The sequence below is a fragment of the Trachypithecus francoisi genome, unplaced genomic scaffold (genome assembly GCF_009764315.1).
Source record: "Trachypithecus francoisi isolate TF-2019V2 unplaced genomic scaffold, Tfra_2.0 Lachesis_group12, whole genome shotgun sequence".
NCBI classification, from domain to species: domain Eukaryota; kingdom Metazoa; phylum Chordata; class Mammalia; order Primates; family Cercopithecidae; genus Trachypithecus; species Trachypithecus francoisi.
This window is the reverse complement of record NW_022681457.1, coordinates 76,367,269-76,385,470: the sequence shown is the minus strand read 5'-3', so window position 1 is coordinate 76,385,470 and position 18,202 is coordinate 76,367,269. Positions and strand designations below refer to the sequence as shown.

The 18,202-nt window shown below is 45.1% G+C and overlaps 1 long non-coding RNA gene across 1 annotated transcript; it reads right to left on the bottom strand.

The window, feature by feature from the left end:
- Window positions 1–8,241: 8,241 nt before the first annotated feature.
- On the bottom strand, window positions 8,242–13,526 carry LOC117092625. Its single transcript, XR_004440861.1, has 3 exons — window positions 13,498–13,526; window positions 12,896–13,164; window positions 8,242–8,282 (listed from the first exon to the last, which is right to left on the bottom strand). It is a non-coding gene; the product is annotated as an uncharacterized LOC117092625 (long non-coding RNA).
- Between the last annotated feature and the right edge of the window lie 4,676 nt (window positions 13,527–18,202).

The following is an 18,202-nucleotide window of genomic DNA, read 5'->3' as shown; positions in this document are numbered from 1 at the left end:
ATTCAAGAAGGGCTTAAAGAAATTCCTAGATGACAGATCCCTAGCAGGTAACAGGTCATTAATAACCATGAAAGATGAGGATGGTAATAATAATAATAATAATTAATAATAATACCTTCAAGGGAGCTTTTATACTTTTAAAAGCCTTTTTCCTGCCAGTATCTCATTAGATACTCACCACTGCTTTGGGGAGGGTGTAGATGCGCAGAAAGGTGAAGGGACTTGCCTGAGGCCACACAGCTTGTTCAGGTTGTTCAGGGCAGAGCTGGCACTAGATTCAAGGGGTGTTCCTGACTCCTTCCCCAGGATTTTCTTTGAGGGTGGGGTACACTATTGAAAGGAGATATTGGGTGTGTCCTGAGCCTAGAGCCTCATTCCTGTCCTCCTCTTCCCATTTCAGTGGCCCCAGTCCTGCATCATCACATGGCTCCCATAAACTCTTCATTCTAAGGTGTGCACAGTGAACAGCAGAAATCAGCATCCTAGCCCTGTCACTGATTTGCCATGTGACACTGAGCAACAGTCTTCTGCTGTCTTCAGTTTTCCCATTTGTGCAAGGTGATGGTTGGATATTCTGGGAAGTTAACCTTTCAGATCCACTGATTCCTCTTTGTAAAGTGGGATGGTGGAAGTACCTGTTATGAGACGTAATTGACACATGCATGTAACCAGCTTAGCAACGTGCCTGGCACAGAGTGAGCACTCAACATATATAAGTTTTGGGCAATGTCTGAGAGAATAAACCCCAAGGTGAGACACTCCAGGTTGTTGCAGAACAGGCTGGGGAGACAACTGTGTTGTCTTTGAGTGGTTGGTCTGCTGTTCCCCTGCTCAAGGGTTTTCAAGTTTCCTCTTTGCAATGGTTCCTTAAAAGTTTTTTTAGTGATCTGTATTATCTTACTAGAATCTGGAAGGGGCTATTCTGTAAGTGGAGTGAGACTTTGGAAGTTTTGTGAGTTCACCAGATGCATCCCATCTTAACTGTGTGAGAACATTTGTTCTGAAGTGAGTTTATCTTATTCTATCCTCGCATTGTCGTGTAATTTGCTCTTGAGAGGAGCACTTGTTCTAAATGACAATCAAGGTCCCCCTTGGAGAGTGAAAGGGGCCAGTGCTGCCACCTACAGACAGAAAGGTGATTAGATTTATTTCGTAAAGAGCAGCAGAAAAAGTGAGGAGAGCTTTCGTCGTCAGCCCCAAAAGTCTCCCTCACCTAATTATCCTACTATTAAAAAATCTATCATCATTTGCCACTTTTATCTTCAGACATCGCACCTTAACAGAAATCGCTGATTGCAAACCAGGATGCATATAGTGCCATTTCCATTGGCGGTGGGGGGTGGGGGTGGGGCGGGCACCATTGGAGCCCTGAAATCACCCTAGTACCTCGTATAAGATATGAGATGATTCTGTATCCATTTATTGATTGGTTCAGTACATATTGTATCATGTCTTTGGTACTGGATCAAAATTGTGAAGGTCCTATATCTTTGCAGAATTTGCAAAACTTTGGCTTAACAGATTCCACTGGGATAGGATAATGTATATGTAAGTACCAGGAATTGACCAAATGGGGAATTCTTACTCTTGAGGTTTAGTGAGCTCACAGAGTTTCCTCCAGAGTTTTCTTAGGCCAGTGTGCAGATGCAATCTGTCCAGTGTGGAGAGCCAGAAAGAGAGATCTGATCTCTGCAATTCGGGCTCATGGTAAATTTAAGATTTACTGCCAACTCTCCTTGGCCGCAGAGATTGTGAACAGGAAGTGAAACTTGCGCCAGACAGCCTGGGGGTGCAGAGCTAGTATAGACTGAGGAAGGCAAACATGTATAGATCATTCACAGGGCAACCCATGCTAGAGCATCACTACAAATCCACTTATCAAATGTTTTCTCCATTCGTCAAAGGAAAAAACAGGAGCTCAGAGTGGGGAACTGCCCTGTGCAAGGCCCCCAGCAGATGGAGAATGGAGTCAGGACCAGAATCCAGGCCTTTTGACTCCTCACCACAGGCTTTCCAGGGAGACTGGCCTCCTAACTCTCCATTCCCTCTAGACAGCCTGACCTTGCAGGTCCTTCTTTACTTCAGAGTTTATAGCTAGTTTCCTTGAAGACCCACCTGAAGTAGCAGTCGTGGATACAGACACAGGACAAAGGTTCAGGAGCCCCCAGAGTTCTCGCAAACATTGTCTCTACTCAGATGCTCCTGATGCCTCCTATTCACAGTAGGTGACCTCCTGGAATAGGACCTGGCTCCCTACCCAAAGCTCCCTTTCCCTGAGGGCTATGGAGATGAAGCTTAATCTTTAATGAACTGGTTTTCAGTTTAACTGTCCCTTGGCAATGATTAATACCCAGTGACCTAGTCTGACATCTAGTGAACCTGACCAGGCCTGACCCAGGAGAGTGTTGGTGGCCTCCAGGTCCAGGTGTGGGCTCCTATGCAGGTGGATGAGGCTTGACAAGTGCTGGAATGGCCTCCTACCTAAGAATATCTTCTCTGTCCTGTGCCTGAAATTCTGTTATTTAGATGGTCATTCCTCAAAAGTAGGGTATCACAAATGTCCCTGGCAAGGGGAGCTAGTAACATAAGTTGTGTTTCTAATAGTTCCTTGAGCTGTCATTTGACAGTTCTGGTGTCCAGCAGCTCAGAAGAATTACAGGATTCATGACTTTTAATCCCAGGTTAGCAAGCTGATGAAATATCACTGGATCTGCAGTGAAATTAGACTGTAAGCTTCTTGTGGGCAAAGACAAGGGTCCAGAGAAGTATGGGGAGAGAACACAGATTTGGAGCTGGAAAGGCCTTGTTGCAAAGTCTAGCTCTGAGAGTCACTGGCCGTGAGGACTTGGGCAAGCCTTCCTGAGCCTCAGTTTATGTGTCTACCAAATGGAGAAAATAATACCTCTCTCTAGACTCTGAGAATGAAATGAGAAAGTATATGTTAAGTGTCTGGTTATTACAAAGGCACAGACTTAAGCCAGACATAGATGCTGTTCCTTCCTTCATTTTCTCTCCTCTTAAATTTGACTTAGCTGACCCTTTGTAGTGAGGAAGAGAAGATCCCTGGTTCATCTGGGGAGAAGAATTTTTCTTATGTGCTTTGGGATTTTTACAAGGATAGCCTCTCCCTGTGAGACTGGACAGTTAGCCAGATATCAAGGCTCCATGCTATCCTACCTGTTGAAGCATCTGGAACCATTGAGCAGGGCTGCATCTGTCACCCTCAGTATCTCCTTGCCTCTTCTGATGATTATAAACATTGCGAACTGAGAAACTACATTGGTCGGAGTCTGTCACAGTCTCCTGCCTCTGTTTTGTGTCTTGATACCAGCCTGCATCAACCATGAGTCTGGCAGCATCTCCCTCCCTCTGCTGCCTGATGGATACTCTCACACATTGGCACCTCTGGCATGGTGTGGAGATGTGGCATTTCAGTTCCCGGCCAAGGCCACTGCAGAGTTTGTATCCTTCATCTTGAGAGGCATGGCCAGGAGGGACACCAAATGGAAAGGTGCTATTCTTCCCTCTATGCTTCAGTGCCAGGTGGCACTGTCCCTGACTGCCTGAACATGCCATCCTTTTTCATGTTCTTGTGTCTTCCTCTTCCTCTTCCCTCTGCCTGGAATGCCTTTCCTAGAAGCTCTGTCTGGAGAACAGTTCATCATTCAGCTCAGGGACATCTGATGGGAAAGGACAAGGGTCGGATGGGAGAGGTGTGTGGGGAAAGAACACAGATTTGGAGCTGGAAAGACTTCAGTGCAAAGTCTGGCTCCAATAGTCACTACTTTCCACTGCTCTGTGTGTATCTATTTACCTGCCCATCCCTCTTACAGTCTGAAGGCTCCATGAGGAGTCCCCAAGTCTTGGTCTGGAGCTCAGTGCCCAGGACTATGTTACTGGGACCACTGAGATGAAGTCATGATGAAGAAAGGAAAGTAGCTTCTGTGACCTCTCTCATGAAGACAGATCGGGAGCCAGGGTTGGAGGTCAGGCAGGCTGAAGCAGGGGACCACAAAGCCCCCAGCGGAAGCCATGGCCCCTTCTCTGTTTTGATTTTGCTTTTGTGGGCTCTTCACTTCAGAAGTTAATCTAATTAATGCCAACAATGTCATTTAGGCAAGCCAGCAATTTCCTTTTGCCCTTTATTTAACAAGCCCTCACCCCACCCCAATCTCTATCATAAAGGCATGCAGGTGGGTAATTACAGAGGTGTAAAGTGAGGGTGCTGGGCCAGGGCCAGCTGAGCATTCTGGAACATCTGCTGGGGAAGGTCCTGGGAAACTCCACAGCTCTGCTATTCAGTTTCAGGTAGGGACAAGGGGTCTTAGAGAGGATGAGGCACTTATACAAGGCTACATAGCAAGTAGCAGGCAGAACCAGGACAGGATCCAGGTCCTTTACCCTTAGCTGAGGTCCTTTCCACTCCTTAGTGCCAGCACTGTCACCTTACATGTGTCCTCTGGAGCATCCCACAGATGTGCCTGCTGTCTGTCCATCAGTCCGTCCATCCATCAGCCTGTCTCTCCAACCATCCATCCATCCATCCATCCATCCCTCCATCCACTCATCCACTCATCCATCCATCCATCCACCCATGTATTCTATAGATACTTACTGAGGGCCTACAACATGCTAGGCATGGTGAATATACTAATGATCAAGACTGCCACAGCTCTGTCCTCACAGAGGTGGTGATCTCAGGTCACAGTCTCACACTCAACCTGATGGAGGCACAATGTGTGTACCGATGATTTTAATAGAGAGTGGCAGGTGCTATGTCAGATGTAAGCATTATGTCTCTGTGGGAACACACACAACTTCTCATAGGAGAGAATATGGCAGTGTCATGAGTCTTGAAGGACAAATAATAGTTTGCAAAAGGTGGTGTGTGAGGGCAGGGAAAGTTTTTTAAAGAATCTGAGAGGATATTTATCCAAATGTTAACAGAGCTCATCCCTGGGGACTGGAATTTGCAGGGAAGTGGCTGGGAGGAGGTGTAGGACAAATTTTACTTTCTATTTTCTACCTTTGGTACTGTTTGAATTAGAGTGTGTATATTAGCACTTTAATAAAAAGATTTCTATTTTGAAAATAATAATATAGGGTATTTAGAGAATAAAAAAACGTGACAAGTACAGAGTGCTGGAGGGGAAAGGAGAATATGGGGTCAGTTGGGCTTTATCTAAGAAGACCCTGAAATGCTGGGCTGAAGAGTTTAGGCTTTAACCATAGGGTCCCATGGCTGTGAGGGTAGAGGCCACATCCACAAAGCCTAGATATGTCTGCACAGAGTAGATGCTCAATTAATCTATACCTGATGTTGAATGAAAGAGGAAGGCCACATAATGTGGAGTCATCTAACGTCAAAGAAGAGGAATGTAAAGGTGTGGTGCTTTGCCGCCATGTGTTGGTGGGAGTGGGGAACCCACTATGGGAAAATGTGAATCTGCAGAAGTGGGTAGAGTGGTATGGAGAATTCTATAATGTGAAGAGAGAAAAGAATGCTGTGGCTTCTTCTTAGATCAGAGGAGTGTGGAATAGGTCAGATCCAGGGACCTTGGCATCAGTTGGCAACCATAGGACATACTTTTTTATAATAAGGAAATTCCCCACACAGAGGCTTTTCCAGACTAGATAAAAGTTTTTGGTGTCCTTTGTAGCTAAAACCTGATCAAAACAGGCTACTACCATCTTTTGCCTCCCAGATAGAGTCTTCTTCATTTCCCCAAAGACGTCTTCAACACAGCAGAGGAGGGGACATCCTAAAAAGCAGTTCTGACCCTGCTGCCTTCTTGCTTGAATCCTTCAGGGTAAATTCAGTCCCCTTGCCCCAGCTTAGGAGGCTTCAGTGTCCTGTTCCTTGCATATTTCTCCAGCCTCATCTCCCATGCTTTCTTACTCAAACCCTACTCTGCAGCCAAAAGTGCGCTATACTATTAAATGTATTTACTATTAAATATGCCAAATGTACTTACCTCACTATCTGCATACCTATCTCTCCCCTGCCACACCACCCATTTCCCCCTCCTCCCTGATTATAAGCTTCTTGATGCCAGGGACTATTTTTTGCTACTCCCAGCACTTTGCATAGCAGCTGGAGCATACTGGGTGTTCAGTATTTGTTGAAACAGTGTGTGAACAAATAAAAGGGCCCTTCTGCAATGGTTTCTCTTGTGAAATAAAATATCTTATCACACTTCTACCTTCTCTTTCCTCAAGATGCCAAGAGGGTCTAACATCCCTGAAAGAGACAGCCTCTTGCCCTGGAAAGATGCCAGAGAGGGAAGCAGGAGACCTGAGTTCCGATCTGGATCCCTCTGCCGTTGGGCAATCCCCTGCCCTCCTCTGGACCTCAGTTTCTCCATATCTACAGTGAGGATAATAATCCTAGTGCTATTTCCCCATAGAAATGTTGTGAAGCTTAAAGGTGAGACCAAAATCACTCACTGGACAAACTCCAGGCAGAGCAGGAGTGTTGGCTGGGTAGATGTGGTGGTCTGCCAAGTGGCCGTACTGAGGCTTTGGTGGCTCTACTCCCGCCACCAATGGGGTCTTTCTCAGAGACTTGCTCCCTCTTCTTCTAGCTCACTCATACTGTGGGGCTCAGAGAATGTTAATTATTAGGCCCCAGACCACCTGGAGAGCTTAAGATGAAAGCAAGCTCAGAGTGTAAAGTCTAATCGATGCCCCACACTTGGCATCAGGGCCTAGGCTCAGTCTGCCTGGGGATGGATCATTAATCTGGACACTCTGACCTGGAACACTGGGCCCAGGAAGTCCTGAAACATTCCTGACCACCCACGGCTAAGTCTGTCAGCCCCATGAGGCAGCCAGTCCTGCCACTGACTTGTAGAATTTTACCATCCCAAAGTTAGATCAGACTCAAAGAGCAGCGGTCTAGACTCCAGCCCAGGGCAGAAGTCCAGGCTCTTTTTGTACACACGCTACTGTCCAAGAGCTCATTATCTGGAGATGTGACCTTGAGGAGTGGTGCTGGACTTAGAGTGGACGGATGCATGTGACTTGAAGCCCTGCCTTCCCCTTTTGTAAAAGTGGGATGAGGTTATTGACCTCACAAGACCGATGTTAGAAATAAATTAATTTTCTTGAAAGTGTTTTATTTCAAGATTTATAAGTGATACTCACATGTGAGTTGCTATTATCATTCTTGACATTATAAGGTCCTATCCCTGGGATATATTAATTAATTTCTTCATCCTCAGAGTCATCTTCTACAAGGTGTCGCTTCTCTGGTTGAACACTTTATGATCCCTGGGGTGTTAAATTTAAAGTAAGAACTCCCTTGCCTTACACCCAAAGTCCTTCTCTTCCTCATCAACTGAATCTCTTGCTTCTCCCCACCCATCAAATGCCCCCTGAGACACAGCAAACTGATCTTTTATATCTGTTAGCTTGGTGCATTGGAGCTCCCATCCCCTTTTCTCTGAGAGAAACTTGCTTCAAATGTTCTGTCTTCTGAAAAGCCTTTCCAGTTCCGTATCAAAAACCTCTGGTGAAGTTATCTGTTGCTTCCCCTGGCTTCTCATGACATGTTGTAGCTCTTACTACTATGGTACCAGAGTATAGTATTTAGGTTTTAGCTATTTTTCTTCTTGAATGAATAAATAATATTAAAATGCAACTTTCCTGGGAGACTGGCATTTTAATTATGGTCATTGGTTCCTTGATGTGATTTTTTTAAACAGCCGAGTACCTGGGCTCTGGAAAAAATAAGTCTAGAGTCTAAGAGATCTGGGTATGAATCTATACTCAATCATTTCAAAGCCTTGTGACCTTGGATGTCATTTTATCTCTCTCAGTCTATTTCCTTGTTTGACCAAAGAGGAATTTAACAAAGCCTACTTCTTAGGGTTCTTGTGAGGATTATAAGAGGTATCTACACTGAATAGTAGAATGTCTCGTCCTGAGGCTCAGGACTATCAGTCATGCTATCTGGATCTCAGCTCTGCCTCTCTGGCTCTCTGTAAGATAACATGATCCGAGTATCTCTGCAAGATAACATTTCTCAAGCTGTGATCCTTGGTCACAGAGCTCTACCATACAGGGCATGGCCTTCTGGGGAGGCCATTCCTGGCCTGCATCACACAGCTTCATTCTTACTGATTTCTTAGGTGGATTCTAAAGGCCCTTTGCCTCTGCTCTTTCATGATGCCATAATTTTGTGAGTGAGGCAGGTAACTAGAAAGAATTGTGATGAGGGGACAAGGAATGAGAGACTGACCTGGTCATGTCCTAGGCCATGGTTTGAGAATCCCAGGCACCTGGGGAGGTAGAGAGAACAGAGCTTTGTCGGTCTTTGTGTATTGCCTTACTCATGCTTTGCACGGTGTTTAGCAAATAATAGGCATTAAGTGCTGAATGGAGACAAGGAGAGTCCACAGGAATAGTTCTTCAGACTAGATAAACTGAGATGATGCCCAAGCCCAACCAGGCCTGTCCTGATGACTGTCTTGGGGAAAGACCCATTGAATTCATTCACTCAGCCTAGAAGACTCAAATTCCAACCTCAGTGGCCACTATAGCAGATCACATTTTCACAGTGGGAAACAGAGACTTCCTAGAGAGGTGCAGGTCTGAGGAGAGAGAAGGGCCAGAATAGTTTCCTGCTCAGGGAAACTGAGGTAGGCAGCAGGTCCTGAGATGACACTGAGCATCTCAGAGGGGGCATCAGGAGCATCTGAGTAGAGACAATGATTGAGAGAACTCTGGGGGCTCCTGAACTTTTGTCCTGTGTCTGTATCCACGACTCTTACTTCAGGTGGGTCTTCAAGGGAACTAGTCATAAACTTTGAAGTGGAGAAGGACCTGTAAGATCAGGTTGTCTACAAGGAATGGAGAGTTGGGAGGCCAGAACTCCTCCCAGAAAGGAGCCCAGGATGATTATTGATGAGGACAGAATTCCAGAGCCGAGGAGGGCAGCAGGCAGAGATCCTGGGGTTTACAAGAAAGAAGAAACATGAAGAGCATTGGGGAATAAAATGAGCCTTGTGGGCCACCTTCATCACTGACATTGTAAGCTCATAGAGAACAGGACCAGGGCTCCCTGTGGTTTAGAGGACAAAACCTGGGGACACTCCGCCACCAGCATGGGCTCTGCATTGTGCTTTGCAATTAGTGGATGCATGAGAAACACTCCTTGAACACAATTTCCTCTCTTCCATTTTACCCCTTTATTTTAAGCTCAGATCTTCCTCCTTCAGATGGAGTTGTCCCATCTGGTTACAGAAACTGGAACAGTGAATAGAGAAATCCTAGGATGTTGGAATTTTAAGAACGTTCCACAATGCCAAGAAAAATAGGTCTGTGATGAACCAATGGCATCATGATGGCAGATCTGGAAAATACATTTGACTCTGTCTGAGTCACAATCTCATAGGATCACAGAGACCTTGAGTTCATCCAGTCTACTAGATGGAGGAGCTGAGGCCCTGGGAGGGGCAGAACTATTTGGTAGCAGAGACAGGTCTGGAACCAAGGACTGGCTGCTCACCCTGCTCTGATCAGATGCCAGGCCTCGGCTGTCGGGCTCTTCTAATAGCTGTCTGACATGTGTAGCTTTACCTTATCAGAAGGAAGGAAAGATGACGGGGCAGCCATTCCTGGCCAAGCATCCATCAAGACCCACATAAATATTTTCCCAATGTCTGCATGGCCAGCATCTAGTTGGCTAGATTCCAGGTGACAGTAAATAATTCGGATGACTGGTTGCTTCCTGGCCACTTTCTTGGGTGTGTTTTCTGACAACTATGTTTTCTTGGAATGAACATTGATGAGACCTTGATGAGGGCAGTATGCCAAGCCCTTCCTGGACTTTCTGATGGCATTTCTGGTCAGGAAAAAAGTACCCATGGGGACTTGGTGTCAGCGTGCTTGGGGTAGAAGATTACTTTCACTCAGTCTGAAAGGCCTTTCAAGTGGGGCCAGGAATTAGTTTCAGGAATTAGGGTGGGGTGAGGTTAGAGACTCTGGGACCAAAAAGTCAGAAGAAATAAACTCAATTGAGGTAAAATGGGTAAGTTTGACCAAAGGCATGTTGGGGTCTTGGCAGAGAAGTTGGTAGGGGAAGACAAAGGTAGTATTGGAGCTGGCATAGCCTTAGGCTATCAGAGTGACCAGTTTTAGAGATCGAAGTTCAGGAGGGGGTGTGGTATTTAGGCCCCATCCATTCTGATGCCTCATCCAGGGCCTCTGACTAGGGCTGGCAGTGGGTATCTCAGGGACATACATGGCAGTCTTGGAAGACAGGTTCTCCACATCCTGTCTGGTTTATAGTAGGATGTCAGTCAGCGATTTGAGGAAACGGGAATGGAGTAGAAAGCAGGAAACATCTGAAAGAGTGGCAGGGCTGGAGAGTCTCAGTGCAGTTGAACCTGAAACAGGCCTTAGGAAAATCAGACAAATTCTAGATCTCAGCCTCCAGTGGGAGGTGCTCATTATCCTCTCTGCATTAGACAGGGTGGGCTCAGGATCTGAGGAAGTGGGTCTGAGTGTGCGGCGTGAAAGCCTTTAGTGCCTATACTTGCTCAGGGTGAGGGAACCAGGCTGGCACTGATGCAAAGACCAAGGCTTCTGTCACTGAAGGAAAAGCACACTGTGTCTGTGAGTGGATGAGGACGTAGAATCCCAGATGGAGAGAGCTGGAAGGACCCATACCCACAAGGTCTTGCCTGAGCCTCACAATGAAATTACTGGGACCCTGTGTCCCGTATGTCTTGATTTCCAGCCTCCAACCCCGTATGATTGCTCTTGGGATCCAGTAGAGATCACAGTTCCTCTACCTCTGAGAAAGGCAGGCAATGGGATTTAGGAGGCCCAATCTGACTTCCTGTATGTGGTTTTTGATGATTAGGAATAGGACTCTTTAATCTGCAGCATGGATTATCACCCAGGCATTTGATAAAACTGTTTTGAATCAGCCCATAATCTAAGACTATACATTCTCTAGGGATGGGAATTCCTAAATTCACTTCATCCTAAACTACTGCACGCACATTTGTCCTGATTTTGAAAGGAAATGCAGAATCGTTGAGAACGATGGGCATTGGAATCAGATGACTTGGGTTCAGGTACAGGTTGAACCAACTGTGTACTCTTGGTCATACCCCTGAATCTCATTTTCTTCACTGGAAAATGGAGAAAGGGTCATTGGAAGGCTGACATGAAGTAACATGCCTAAAGTGCCAAGTACAGTTCCTGGCACAAAGTAGATGCTTAATAAGTGATTGCTGACTTATTTAATATTTTGTTAAGCAAATAAGACCTGGGTTCTTATTGTAGATCCACCAAAATCAGACTATGTGTCTTTGGGCAGCTACCTCTCACTCTGAGCCACAATTGTCTTCAGTGACATGAGGAAAATAATGGCCACCTCACAAGGCTATTGAGAAGTTTTAACGAGATGCTTGTAAAATCTCCCAGGCTCCTCCTGGTTTTCAGGTTTAGGGGAAACTGCCTTATTGTGTAAACGATTGCAATGTATGAGCTCACTTTCCACATCCTAAAGGATATAAAAGCCTCTGATTCTAGGCTCAAAGCATTCCCCTGTCCATCTCATCCCTTATTCCCCCCTCCCTAATTCAGGTGTCATACCCTCTCACCTGGACGGCTCCACCTGCTCTCTCACAATCTCTCCCCTGCAGTGTCTCTTGCTCCAGCGGATTTTCTCCACAACAGAAGGGCACCTAGAAGGCAGAAGCCTGACCACTGTGCCCTCCTGCTCAAATCCTCCTGGCGTGGCATTCAGGGTTCTCCATATTCGAGCCAGGCGAACCTTTCCATTTCATCTCCCAGATTCTTCCTTCCAGATGCACAGTTTACATTCGCATTTACACACATCCCCATTAGGAAAAGATGCCTGGACTCAAAAGCTGTGGGTGTACATTCTGGCCCTTCTTTGGCCATTGGGTCACCTTATACACACTGTTTCCTTTCTCTGGTTCCTTATCTGGAATGTTAAGGATTGAACTAGATGATATCTCAGAGTCTGCTATGGTTTGAATGTTTGTGTTCCCTCCAAAATCCATGTTGAAACAGAATCCCCGATGCAACAGTACTAAGAGGTGCGGCCTATGGGAGGTGATTAAGTCATGAGGGTTCTACTCTTATGAATGGGATTTTCCCCCTTATGAAAGAGCTCAGGTTAAAGGGAGCACTGTCTCGCCTTCTGCCTTCCACCATGTGAAGATGCAGTGTTCCTTCCCTCCGGAAGACACAGCAACAAGGCATCGTCTCAGAGGCAGAGAGCAGCCCTTGCCAGAGACCAATGGCAGTGCTTTGATCTAGGACTTCCCAGACTCCAGAACTATATGATAAATAAATTTCTGTTCTCTGATACTTTGTTATAGCAGCACAAATGAGCTAAGACCGGGTCTTTCAGCTCTAAGGTATTTTAACAAAGTTTGATGCCCTATAGAGTGACCAGGAATTGTTTCTCTTTTTTTCTCTCACCACACATAGGTACAAATACACGGATTCTCAAACACTCACATGCAAATTCTTGCACAAGTACATACTTCCTAATACATAAGGACATGTGTTTTCACACATATATTCTCACATATGCACTTAATACTCCATACACTTAAGAACTCATGTTTTCTTGTAAACACTGTTATAAACACTCTTACATACATGCAAATGCTAGTCTGTCTTGTTCTCCACTGAATCTCCAGCATCTAGAGAGCAGAGTAAATCCTCAAAACTCATTCATGGAATGAATGAATGAATGACCCTCCCTGCCCACCATATTGACACAGGCATTCACACACACCACTTTTGTGTATACAAGCAATAAGATGTGCACACTCAAAGGTGTGAATGCATGCTGACATACATTAAATGTGCCCAGCACAATCACTCCCACCCACAGACTCACATTTTATATCTCCTTCTAGGAGCTGAGCTAAGGGAGACGCTTTTCTCAGTCATGCTAAAAGTTTCCTTGTTGTCAAGTTTGACTCCAGGAACATCCAAGGACCTCGCTTCAGATGTCAGAGATAACACCACAGACTTCTATTTGGACAGTGCTTTGTAAAAGTCAAGTCACTTTATCAGATGATATCCCACTTGATCCTCTCAGCAGACCTGAGGGAGGCCTTTGAGCTGGGGTTATCCTCTCCATGTTACAGACAGGGTAACAGAGACCTGGAGAGATTAGGTCATTTGTCCAAGGTCAGAAAGCCGGCTAGTAAGTGAATCAACCAACCAGAACCCACCCCGCCTGCTCCCCACCCCCACTTCGCCCGTCTAGGGCTCTCCCAGTGACTGGTTTAAGAGGATTATTTATTCTTCAGTTGTTTTCGGCCCCTAATTTCTTTCTTTCTTTATCCTTTTTTTAATCCCCTGTTTCCGCCTGCAAAGAGTAGAGTTTCAGCAGGGAGTAAGGGAGGCCAAGTTCACCATCAGAAGAAAAATCTAAAAGTAACTTTTCCTTATAAACCTCAGCCAAAATTCCTGCCAAATAAAATGAGAACTTACCACACTCGCACGCGCCCACCTTCACAAAGAACCAACTCAACCTGCAAAAGGAACAAAGTTAATAAAGTTAATATCTACTTCAGAGAACAGAGTAAGGCCCTTCTGGCCATGTAATTTGCCAACTAATTAAAAGTTATTCAGCTTTATAATTTTAAAAATTTGCATCACTTTTAGTTGCTTGGAAGGAATTGGTAATGTGCAAACCTATTCTGGTCATTTTGGCTTTGGGTGAGCATGTGGGCCAATCTGCACTGTTTCTTTTCCACAAAGATGACACTGTGGGAAAGCTGGGGGCTCCCTTTGGGGCTTTGAGGACCCACGTATAGCCTTGCTGGCACCACTCTTTCCTGGCTCCAGCAGCTCTCAGGAGAGATGGTAAGTCAGTGTAACAAGATCACTGGCTTTGGAGTCAGGCTGACTGGTTTGAATCCCAGCTTTACCCTTAATGACCATATGACCATGGACAAGTCATTTAACCTCATGGACTTCAATTTCCTCATGTGTGAAAAACCTGCTGATACCACTGCCTTGCAAGGTTATTATTAGAATTAGGGCTAGCTTATATAAGAAATCTGGCACATAGTAGATGCTCAATAAATGGTAGATACCATCAGATTGGTCAACCCAGCACTTGATTCTACCCTGTCTTAGGTTTCCAGGTGGAGGTTGTGTGGAGGGAGTAATAGGATAGCTAGGGAAGAGGGATAGAGGAGAACCAGGCTCCATGCCTGACTGTACAATGAATTTGGGAAACTAACCCCTCTCTGGTCTCTGCCACCCCATCCGTACATCTCTAAGGGGCTTTCCAACCCAGTGAACTGCATGTTGGCCAAGGATTAAGACTGAGTCTTCTCCTATCTCTACCCTTGGGTTAGAGAAAAGGCCAGATCCACAGTAGCTGCTCGAAGACAACTTAGCTGTTTGACTTTGTCCACTGCTGGTCAACCAAGCCCAGAGACATGGTAGATGCAAACTCAGACATACTCAGGCCAACTGTGTTCAAGGAAGGGATGACAATGTTATCTCATGTAACTGTTACATTGAATAAGCCAGACTCATGGGGGAATAATCAAGAAACAACTTTCATCAGTCATTCTGCCCATCTGAGTCTCTTTTTGTCCTTTTTGTTGAAATCTGACTCTTCTGTTTTCTCTTAGGTAATACAAATTTCCCCATTTGTCTTAAATCACAAAATATTGTTTCTGCTCAGTAATTATCATGTCTAGGATATTACTATTACTCATCTTAGTCCATTTTGTGCTGCTGTAGCAGAATAACTGAGACTGGGTAATGTAGAAGGAACAGAAATTTATTTCTTATAGTTCTGGAGGATAGGAAGTCCAAGATCAAGGATTTGGCATCTGGCGAGAGCCCTCCTGCTGCATCATCCCATGGCGGAAGGCAAAGAGAGGGCAAGAGATTGAACTCCCAGCCTCACACCCTTTTACAATTGGCATTAATCCATTCATGAGTGTGGAGCCCTCATGGCCTAATTACCTCTCATTAAGCCCCACTTCCCAACACTGTTGCATTGGGGATTAAGTTTCCAACACACGCTTTTCAGGGAACACATTTAAACCGTAGCACTACTGTTAACCTGTTAATAATAATAGCAGTAATAAACTCCAAACTTCCTTTAAAAGCAAGATTTTTTTTTCCTCACTACTTGCTTGAACCTGGCACTGCTGCTGGCCTGCAGTGAGAAAGGGGCTCAATCTCCTGCAGTGAGAAAGGGGCTGTTTCTTCTTTTTCCTTCTCTGTCTACATCTTGCTAACCATTGTGGATTTTTTTATATCTCTATTGTCAGGAATGGGAAGAGAAAAAGAAGGAAGAGGAACAGGAGAATTCTTCCTGGACGAGTATAGAAATGAAGATTCAGGGTCTCTCTGAGCTTGGCAGGCATTAACCTTACTTCTTCTTTCATTGGATATTTTTATGGGTTTTTTGGAGAATCCCCACCCCCAACTCATGCAGGTGATCCCTGATGTGGGTAAATGCATTTTGATTCCAGCTGGCTCCTTCAGATTCCTTCCCCAGCCCCTAGGCATCTTCCAGCACCACCAGCCTCTTTATGCTGAGGTCCTTCATCCCACTAGATGGTCCACTGACAGGGTTTAGGAAGACTTAGAGCATCTCTCTCTCGTGTGTTCCAGATCTGGTTCAAGAGAACACATCTGCATTCTCTATCTTGATAAAATGAGAATTTAGGTTGTCCCCAGTGCAGCAACCTCCCTTTATTCTTCTGTTGGGCAGCTGGTCAGTCGGCCTCTAACCTTTTACATTTAGCAGTGGGAATCAGATTCCAATTTATAGTATCCCCCAAATATAGGGAAAACATCACATTCTCCAACTATCCCATTAAAGTCACTTTCCCCAGGCTTGAGTTAATGGAAGGAGTGGACAAAGACACATGATGTACTTACAGCTCTTTCCAGAAAAACCCTGTATAATCCCCCACTTTGTTCTTGGCTTCTCCCACCTCTTTTATATGCCAGAGTTGAGTAGTGAGCAAGGAACCTCAAAAGTAGCTTTTAATACCATCTTTTTCAGTTCTTACATGTTGGTTCTGCACTGCACTTGCAGAGGTGGTATCCATTATCTTTGGGCCTCACATGAAATATGGACTAAGGTAGTTTATATTTGTTTCCAAGGCAAAACTCTGAGGTAGATATTGCTATCTGTATTTAATGGTTGAGAAAACAGATTGGGAGAGGCTAAGCAACTAGCTGTAAGCATACAGCTAGTGGGGATTAAAAACCAGGTTAATCAGATTCCAAAACCTGAATTCTTTTCATCCTACATGAAGATTGGGCTTTACCTCTATAGCAGTTGGTGGATATAAAAATGCTTGAGGGCCTGCCACACAGCCAAGTTAAGCATCCACATCACAATTGAGTGTGACTGTCAGCTACTTATTAATCTTGAAGCATGTTCCTATCCATGAACTCATTTGCTGGGACATCATCCAGGACAAGAACCTTCCCGATGCCCATTGAATTGCTTCAGAAGAACCCAGCAAATAGTCTTTCTTGTGCTTGACCCAAGCATTGATTACTGCTCTCATTTTCTCCCTAAGGCTTTTAGTTAGTTTTTTTCTGCTTTTCGGTTCTGTTGATTATTATATTGGAGAGAGACCCTCAATTAACATAATCTTTATAATCACCAACAACATGTATTTAAAAAGTGCTCATTTGTTTGTAATATCTGCCTTTATCTTGTTCATCTCTGTGTCTGCAGCAGTCTTAGTACATATTATTACTCCATAAAGACTAGTTGAATTAATTCATTGGCTAAACAAAGTTAATTTAAGAGTGGGTTAGAGTTGGGGAAGGAGAATGAGAAGGAGGGAAATGCATACCTATGGGAGCTGTAACGTCAATCATCAATGGCTCATACTCCCAATTCCCTGGGCAGGCCTGGATAAGGGTCTTTTAGCTTCAACTTTCTCACCTGACCAGCGGGGATAAGGGTCTCCATCCTGTCAGCCTCACTGGGAGTATAAGATGAACCTCCAACAAATCATCAAAGTGGAAAGAAATAAAAAAGTATCACACATGTGGGTTTAGTCTGGGAAAACAAAACTCCTGACTCAGTCTGGGTCTCCTCAGACAGTGGGCTAGGAGGACCCAGAAAACCACTCTGGCCTGTGTAAGTTGCAAACAGAGGCTTCTGCTTTCTGGGATAAATTATCCATGAGGCGGAGGCGTCAGGGCTGTCTGCTCCCTGTCTGGCCTCCTTTGCCATCTCACTTCATGAGGCATAAATCCCCAAGACTCCCCAGTCATTTCTTATCTGCATCAGTGTTTATTTTTTAAAATTGTGTTCCCCCTCTTTTCTCTGCTTGCTATTTTATAGGGATATGGGCCAGGAGGGCAGAATCCAACTACAAATCTCACAGCTCTCCCTGCTGAGACGTTGGGACAGAGGGAGTGAGCTATGGTGGTCTGAAGCATAGATGTCATAGATGTCCCAGCAAGGGCCAGAGAAAGTGCCTTGGGGTATTTCCTGAGAAGGCGGGGCTCTGAGATTTGCTTTCCTGGTGTGCCCAGACCTCAGGATGCAGAATCCAGAGAGAACAAAGAGTGTGTTCATATGAAAAGGACACCAGGTGTGGTGTTGGACTCATCTCCGTCACACCTAGCTGGGTGACATTGATTAAGCTACTGTAGCCTCATTTTAGTCATTAATGGGCATGACAATAACTCTTAAGGTGATTGTGAGGATCAACTGGGATGACCCAGGCCACTGTGTCTAGCATACCACCTGCCATGGGAGGTGTGCAGTGCACATCATTTCCTCTTATCTTCAGCTGTGATTGTGAAGTAACATGTTTATCATCTAATCTTCCTCAAGACTCTTGAATGTAAGCTCCTTTGAGGCAGGGACTTTGTCTGGCCTGTTCACCCCAGGATCCCCATCACCCAGTAGAATGCCTGACATGTTATCTGTGCTCAATCAACATTGGCTGAATAATGAATGAAACCAAATGATCTGTATGATTTCCATAGGCACAGAGAAATTTCAATATGAGCACATTGCTACAGAGACCTATAGACATTCCGAATCAGAAAGGGCTTTTGAACAACATGCAACTTGAGGTCTTCTTTGTTGAGAGGAAGACACTTAGGTTCAGAGAGGGAAGACACTCGACCAGGATTCCACCAGAAGTTAGAGCGGGAACCCAGGTCTTCTGACTCCCCATCT